Source organism: Hemitrygon akajei, chromosome 29, assembly GCF_048418815.1.
Source record: "Hemitrygon akajei chromosome 29, sHemAka1.3, whole genome shotgun sequence".
Lineage (NCBI taxonomy): Eukaryota > Metazoa > Chordata > Chondrichthyes > Myliobatiformes > Dasyatidae > Hemitrygon > Hemitrygon akajei.
Window position 1 is genome coordinate 15,878,147 of NC_133152.1, and position 8,059 is coordinate 15,886,205.

An 8,059-nucleotide genomic window follows, 5' to 3' on the forward strand; every position below is an offset into this window, starting at 1 on the left:
AGTCATTCTGAAAAGCCTGGCTAATTTTCAGTTTCCCCTAAAGTAGAAATGTTTCTTAGGAATGTTCTAATCCCCAAATAAAGCACTTGTAGACATTTTTTTCCTGTACAAGAGTATAGGGCTCAAGGCAAATTGGCCCTAATGCGTTCAAAGTTGAAGAAGAGGAGAAAGCAAGAAAGAAGAACAAAGAATAAAAAGAAAAATATTTCTTATTATATAGTATATATTTCTCAGACCTTTGCTTCAGGGAGCTATTTTGAGCAATGATTGTTATTTAGGTCTGAGCAAGAATTTGTGTGAAGCAGGTTTCCTAATGTGAGCATAATGAATGACATTAGGTCAGGAAGTAGTCGTTAGTCATCTCCTCGTTTGGTGTTTGAAAACCAGAAAGTTGAATGCTATCGTGTTATTTGAGATTTACAAAGATATTGTGTGGATTGGAGGGTGTACCTTACGAGAATTGGTTGAGTGAGGTTGGCGTTTTCTCCTTGGAGCGACAGAGGATGAGAGGTGACCTGATAGAGGCATATAAGATGATGAGAGGCATTGATCAGTGGAGAGTTGGAGGCTATCTCCCCAGGGCTGAAATGGCTGACACGAGGGGGCATAGTTTTAAGGTGCTTGAAGGTAGGTACCGAGGGGTTGTCAGGGGTAAGTTTTTCACACAGAGAGTGGTGGGTGCGTGGAATGCACGGCTGGCTATGAGCAGCAGCGCATGGAGGGCTATACGCTAGGGAAATTCTAGACAGTTTCTAGAGTAGATTACACGGTTGGCACAACACTGTGGGCTGAAGGGCCTGCAATGTGCTGTAACTTTCAATGTTCTATTTCTTTATAGATCTATATTCTGCAGCATAGTGGGGGCAGTAGTTAGAGATCCCAAGGAAAGAAGCGTTCTTCAATTGAATCTGCAAACTCTGCTGATGGTGTCCCAAACGTTGGAAAAAGTGAACACTGAACATAGAACAAAGAACATAGAACTTGCCCTTCAGCCCATGTTATTTGTGCTGGCCATGATGCCAAATTAAACCAAGTTGTGCAAAACTAATTAAACTAGCAATACTTAACTAAATTAATCCCTTCTACCTACACAATGGTCATACCACCCCCATGTGCCTATCTAAGAACCTTTTAAACACCTCTATCCTATTTGGCTCTGCTACCACCTGTGGCAGAACATTCCAGGGAGAGAAATCAAACTCTGTACAAAAACCTTGCTCCACACATCTCCTTTGAAATTTTCCCCTCCTCTCACCTTAAGTGCATGCCCTGTAATATCAGAGATTTCAGCTCTGGGAAAAAGTATCTATACTTTGTATCTATGCTTTTCATAATCTTAAATGTCCAGTGCCCTCTCTTGCTAAACCATCATGAGTGGTCTATTGACATGTCTTACCGAGACAAAGTAATTCATGCTGGCGCCCACAGCTCCAGTAATTAACCTATGTTTGGTGTAATCCGCGGGGGAGAATTGATGAGAATGTGGGGGGAAGGGAATAAATTGGGATTATTTCAGGATTAGTATAATTGGATACACTGTCAGCATGAAAGTTATGGGCTGAAGGGTCTTATGGCTCGATGGCTTTATGATCCAGGCTTTAGATGCTGACTGCATAGAGATTGCATGTTCTCTCTGTGACTGCATGGGTTTCTCCTGTTTCTTCCCCGCCGCCCAACGACTCAGGCTGTACATTGTAGGAAGGTGGTAGGAGAAATAGACAATAGACAATAGACAGTAGGTGCAGGAGTAGGCCATTCGGCCCTTCTAGCCAGCACCACCATTCACTGTGATCATGGCTGATCACACACAATCAGTACCCCATTCCTGCCCTCTCCCCATATCCCTTGACCCCGCTATCTATAAGAGCTCTATCTAATTCTCTCTTGAATGCATCCAGAGACTTGGCCTCCACTGCCTTCTGGGGCAGAGCATTCCACATATCCACCACTCTCTGGGTGAAAAAGTTTTTCCGCATCTCTGTTCTAAATGGCCTACCCCTTATTCTTAAACTGTGGCCTCTAGTTCTGGACTCACCCATCAGCGGGAACATGCTTCCTGCCCCCAGTGTGTCCAATCCCTTAATAATCATATGTTTCAATCAGATCCCCCTCATCCTTCTAAATTCCAGTGTATACAAGCCCAGTCGCTCCAATCTTCCAACATATGACAGTCCCGCCATTCCGGGAATTAACCTTGTGAACCTACACTGCACTCCCTCAATAGCAAGAAAGTCCTTCCTCAAATTTGGAGACCAAAACTGCACACAATACTCCAGGGCCCTGTACAGCTGCAGAAGGACCTCTTTACTCCTATACTCAATTCCTCTTGTTATGAAGGCCAGCATGCCATTAGCTTTCTTCACTGCCTGCTGTACCTGCATGCTTGCTTTCATTGACTGATGTACAAGAACACTTAGATCTCGTTGTACTTCCCCTTTTCCTAACTTGACTCCATTTAGATAGTAATCTGCCTTCCTGTTCTTGCCACCAAAGTGGATAAGCTCACATTTATCCACATTAAACTGCATCTGCCATACATTTGCCCACTCACCCAACCTGTCCAAGTCACCCTACATTCTCATAACATCCTCCTGACATTTCACACTGCCACCCAGCTTTGTGTCATCAGCAAATTTGCTAATGTTACTTTTAATCCCTTCATCTAGATCATTAATGTATATTGTAAACAGCTGCGGTCCCAGCACTGAACCTTGCGGTACACCACTGGTCACAGCCTGCCATTCCGAAAGGGACCCATTAATCACTACTCTTTGTTTCCTGTCAGCCAGCCAATTTTCAATCCATGTCAGTACTCTGCCCCCAATACCATGTGCCCTAATTTTGCCCACTAATCTCCTATGTGGGACTTTATCAAAAGCTTTCTGGAGGTCCAGGTACATTATATCCACTGGCTCTCTCTCCCTTGTCCACTTTCATAGTTACTTCCTCAAAAAACTCCAGAAGATTAGTCAAGCATGATTTTCCCTTCATAAATCCATGCTGACTCAGACTGATCCTTCTACTGCTATCCAAATGTGTTGTAATTTCCTCTTTTATAATTGACTCCAGCATCTTTCCCACCACTGACGTCAGGCTAACCGGTCTATAATTCCCTGTTTTCTCTCTCCCTCCTTTCTTGAAAAGTGGGACATTAGCCACCCTCCAATCAGCAGGAACTGTTCCTGAATCTATAGAACATTGGAAATGATTACCAATGTGTCCACGATTTCTAGAGCCACCTCTTTAAGTACCCTGGGATGCAGACCATCAGGTCCCGGGGACTTATCAGCCTTCAGACTCAACAGTCTATCCAACACCGATTCTTGCCTAATATAATGGGGCGAGTTGATAGGCATGCGAGCGAGAGTAAGTAATAGAGCGATAAGTGGGGAGGTAGCACTACTGGAACATTCAGAGAGACAACATAGTGGACCAATTGGTCCCTTTTAGGATCATAGAAAAATAAACAACATTTTTTATAAGAGATTTTTCTTGCACAATTATCTACTACTGCCGCCCACTCACTCATGGCTAATTCTTTCTCAGAGGCAGTAACTTTAGAGTCAATTCAATAGAAAATAGAAATCTACAGCGCCTTACAGGCCCTTCGGCCCACAATGTTGTGCCGACCATGTAACCTACTCTAGAAACTGCCTAGGATTTCCCTAGCACATAGCCTTCTATTTTCTAAGCTCCATGAACCTATCTAGGAGGTTCTTAAAAGACCCTATTGTATCCACCTCGACCACCAGCAGCGCATTCCACTCTCTGTGTGAAAAACTTACCTCTGACATCTATTTCCAAGCAACTTAAAACTATATCCCCTCATGTTAACCTGCTACAAAAGAAGTTGTATATTACAAATCATTTCAAAATAATGTTTAAGGATCTAACCCACTCAAGCTTTACCAAATATTCACTTATTTAAGTATTTTAACTATATTTTAATTCTTCAAGTGGAAGGATTTTAATTCTTCTTTAATTCTATTTCAATCCTTTCTCTTCCTTTTAGAGATAACAAGTAGGTCTCGTTTGCCAATCAACTTCCCAACTCTTTACTTCACCCCCCCTCCCACCTCCTGGTTTCACCTATCACCTTATTTTACTTCCTACCTTCACCCCCCCTCCCCCCACCCTCTAACTCTGACTCCTCAGCTTTTTTTCTCCAGTCCTGCGAAAAGGGTCCCGGTCTGAAATGTCGACTGTATTCTTTTCCATAGATGCTGCTGAGTTCTTCCAGCATTTTGTTTGTGTTACTTGGATTTCCAACATTTGCAGATGTTCTCTTGTTTGTGAAGTAGGTCTCAAACTACGCATGGATGTGAGGTGTGAAAACTTGCTCTTTCCTTACCACCATTATTACTCATGTTGATAAGTAACTCATTGAAAAATACCTGACAGTGGATATCATCTACTTAATTTGCATTTTGCATTTTAAAATAGGTTTGTATGAGAAGGAGATGGTGTTAACTGAGGGAATCATTTTCTGCTTCTGTCAAGTTTCAGACATTCCAACCCCAATGTTTCAATCTATGACAAGGCTTCACTCCCAGAACACTGGAATGACAACACCTAATAAAAAGTCAACATCGTTCTAGTTTGCGTTCTGGTAGACACAGGATGTAAGAAAAATAGAGTTGCTGATTGATTATGGAGCCAGCAAATGCCATGTGAAATGAAGGCGCCCTCTGGTGGGCAGCTTTTGGGGCCTTTTCTCTGCTACAGGTGCTAAACTGGTTCATTTAGATACTTTTTTCTGACGTTCCTGTGTGTTCCCTGGGAGCACCCAAATCTGGGAAGTGGATTACCTAACAGCAGGTCCTCACCAGCAGGGCACAAAAAGTGGAAGGGTTTCTCAGGCTGTGGGGTTCTGATCCTTTTATTCTAAGTTAGCCTTGACATGTCTCCAACACCTATTGACCTAATCCCCATATGTTCAATATTCCTAAGTTCCTGAGACCTGTTGGTCCCAGCCTCACAAGTACCCAACTCTTGCTGGTCCCTTGGTCCTGCAGTACGGATTCCTACAGGCCATTCTTCTGAGAGCTCTGATTCCTACTTCTGCTGGTTCTTCGCATCCAGTGCTCCTACTGCTCCTTTACTCTTGGGTTGGTAACCACTGCTAGTCCCACACTTTTGAAGCCCTGATTCTTGCTGGTCTTTTACTCCTGGAACCCTGTCTCCATCTGGTGCTTCTCCTAAAATCTGGACTCAGGCCCTTTAGGTCATTTTGTCCACACAGACGAACTATTACCCATTTACACCACTCCCATTTTATTCCCCCTGTGATGTCGTGACGTCCACCCACCTGCAACATTCCACCACTTGCCTACTCACTGGAGACAACTTACATTGGCTGATTAATCTCTGAACACCCACTAATTTGAGATATGGGAGGAAACCTGAGGTACCCAGGGGAAACCTACAGGAACATGGGAAAATATGCAACCTCCACCCAGAGAGCTCTGGGAGGACAGGATTGTATCCGGATTGCCAGGAGAACAGAGCAAGGCGTAGAGCATTTCTTCCACTGGAGGAAAGGAAAGGGGCATTGAATGCAGGTGAGTACATGGGAAAGCTTCAACATACTGCTCCGCCATTTTGATCACTAGAGAAGATGGGTGCATCTCTCATTCATCTTCTCCCAAATCCCAACAACAGTTTGAGGGTTTTACCCGGGAAACTCCGCCAAGAGTGGTCGCTCCCATGGGTGCAGAACAACACGAGATCTGTCCCAGGTTTTCTGTAAGCCCCAAAGTATGGTAGAGTTCATTGCTACAAAAATTCTATATGCTGATCCATTAAAATCTGTAAACCTTTAAAATGATAGAGCCTCGACTACTATCCTATCTGCCCCAACACACATCCAGTCAAAACTCTGCTGCTCTCCTTTGTTCCTGAAGGTGGTAGCTCGGACCACGAAGTTCTGCTTTCTGCCTTCCACTGCTTTAAGCTCCCCAAACCCTGCCCATTGGGTGAAGATGCTGTACTCCACTGGCTGTCAGAGAAAAGAAGGGATGAAGAGGAACGGATATGCAACAATGTAGGTAGACATATAGTTCTTGGGAAACTGTAATGTCTGAAGGTACATAAGTCACCTGGACCAGGGTTCTGAAAGAGGTGGCTGAAGAGATCGTGGAGGCATTAGTAACGATCTTTCAAGAATCTGTAGATACTGGAATGGTTCCAGAAGGCTGGAAAATGCAAATAACACTCCACACTTCAAGAAGAGAGAGAGAGGCAGAAGAAGGGAAACTTTAGGCCAATTAGTCTGACCTCAGCGGTTGGGAAGATGTTGGAGTCGATTGTTAAGAATGAGGTTTCAGGATACTTGGAGGCACTTGATAAAACAGGTCGTAGTCAACATGGTTTCCTCAAAGGAAAATCTTGCCTGACAAGTCCGTTGGACTTCTTCGAAGAAGTAACAAATAGGATAGACAAAGGAGAATCGGTTGATGTTGTGTACAGTACTTGGATTTTCAGAAGGACTTTGACAAGGTGCCACACATGAGGTTGCTTAACAAGCCACATACCCATGGTATTAAAGGAAAGGTACTAGCATGGATCAAACCGTGGCTGATTGGCAGGAGGCAAAGAGTGGGAATAGAGAGCTGCCATTGACTGGTGCTGTTTCACAGGAGTCTGTGTTGGGACCGATTCTTTTTACGCTATGTGTCTGTCGATGATTTTGGTGATGGAATTGATGGCTTTGTTGCAAAGTTTGCAGATGGAGAGACAGGTCATTTTGAGGAAGGAGAGAGGCTACAGCAAGACTTAGACAGATTATGAGAATGGGCAATGAAAGGGAAAATGGAAAATAGTGTCGGGAATTGTTTGATCATGCACTTTGGTAGAAGAAATGAATGGTTTGACCATTCTCTAAATGGAGAGAAAATACAAAAAAAAACTGAGATGCAAAGGGACTTGGGAGTCCTTGTGCAGGGTTCCCTAAAAGTTAATTTGCAGGCTGAGTCTGTGGTGAGGAAGGCAAATGCAATGTTAGCATTCATTTCAAGAGGACTAGAATATAGACACAAGGATGCAATGTCAAAACTTTATAAAGAACTGGTGAGGCCTCACTTGGAGTGTTGTGAGTAGGTTTGGGCCCCTTATCTCAGAAAGGGAGTGCTGAAACTGGAGAGGGTTCAAAGGAGGCTCACGGAAATGATTCAAAATTGAATGACTTGTCATATGAAGAGTGTTTGATAGCTCTGGGTCTGTATTCATTGGAATTCAGAAGAATAAGCGGTGACCTCATTGAAAGTTATTGAATGGTGGAAGGCCTTGATAGAATGCATGTGGAGAGGATGTTTTCTGTGGTGGGAGAGTCTAAGACCAGAGGACATGGCCTCAGAATAGAGAGGCATCCTTTTAGAACGGATGCCTATGCGTTTGGTGCTTTAAGTACGGTTGAATCCTTTATCTGTGGTAGTGTCACACAGATCTGCAAGTGGAAGGACTGAAGCATGTGAAAGGGATACAGTGGCTGAAGTAGAGATTCCATTCAAAAAAATCACCAGCTCTCATTTTATTTGGTTTTAAGTGCTACCTTAAGCCCCACTGATCAGTTCTCATGAACTCTGGATAGGCTCCTCTGCTCTCGGACACTCAGATATTACTGGCCAACAGCTAGAGCAAGGGTCTGGGCAGCTCAGCACAAGCTCTACTCAGACCATGGCGTTTGCACTTCCCAGGAGTGAGAGAATGCTCAATGGTGTTGGAAAGTTAACACTGTGACTTTTCCACAGTACACTGCTATCACTTTCTCTTTGTACAATCTTGCTCTGTTCATGTGCTGGTTGATTATTGGCAAATGAGGGTGGAGGGGAGATTTTCTCGGAAACTGACTCATTATGAGAGGGCTTTGTGTAAATGAAATGAGAGGAGGAATGAATGGCTGTTGGCTGTGGCTTTGGCTGTGGTTATTAATCAGTAGTGATGAGTAATTGATTCCTAGTTTTAAAACTGCCTCGGGCTGTCTTAGATGCACTTAGAGTTACAGTCTACCTCCTCTTGCTGACATCTATCTGCTGTGGCTGTGAACTCAGTGCATTTTTCT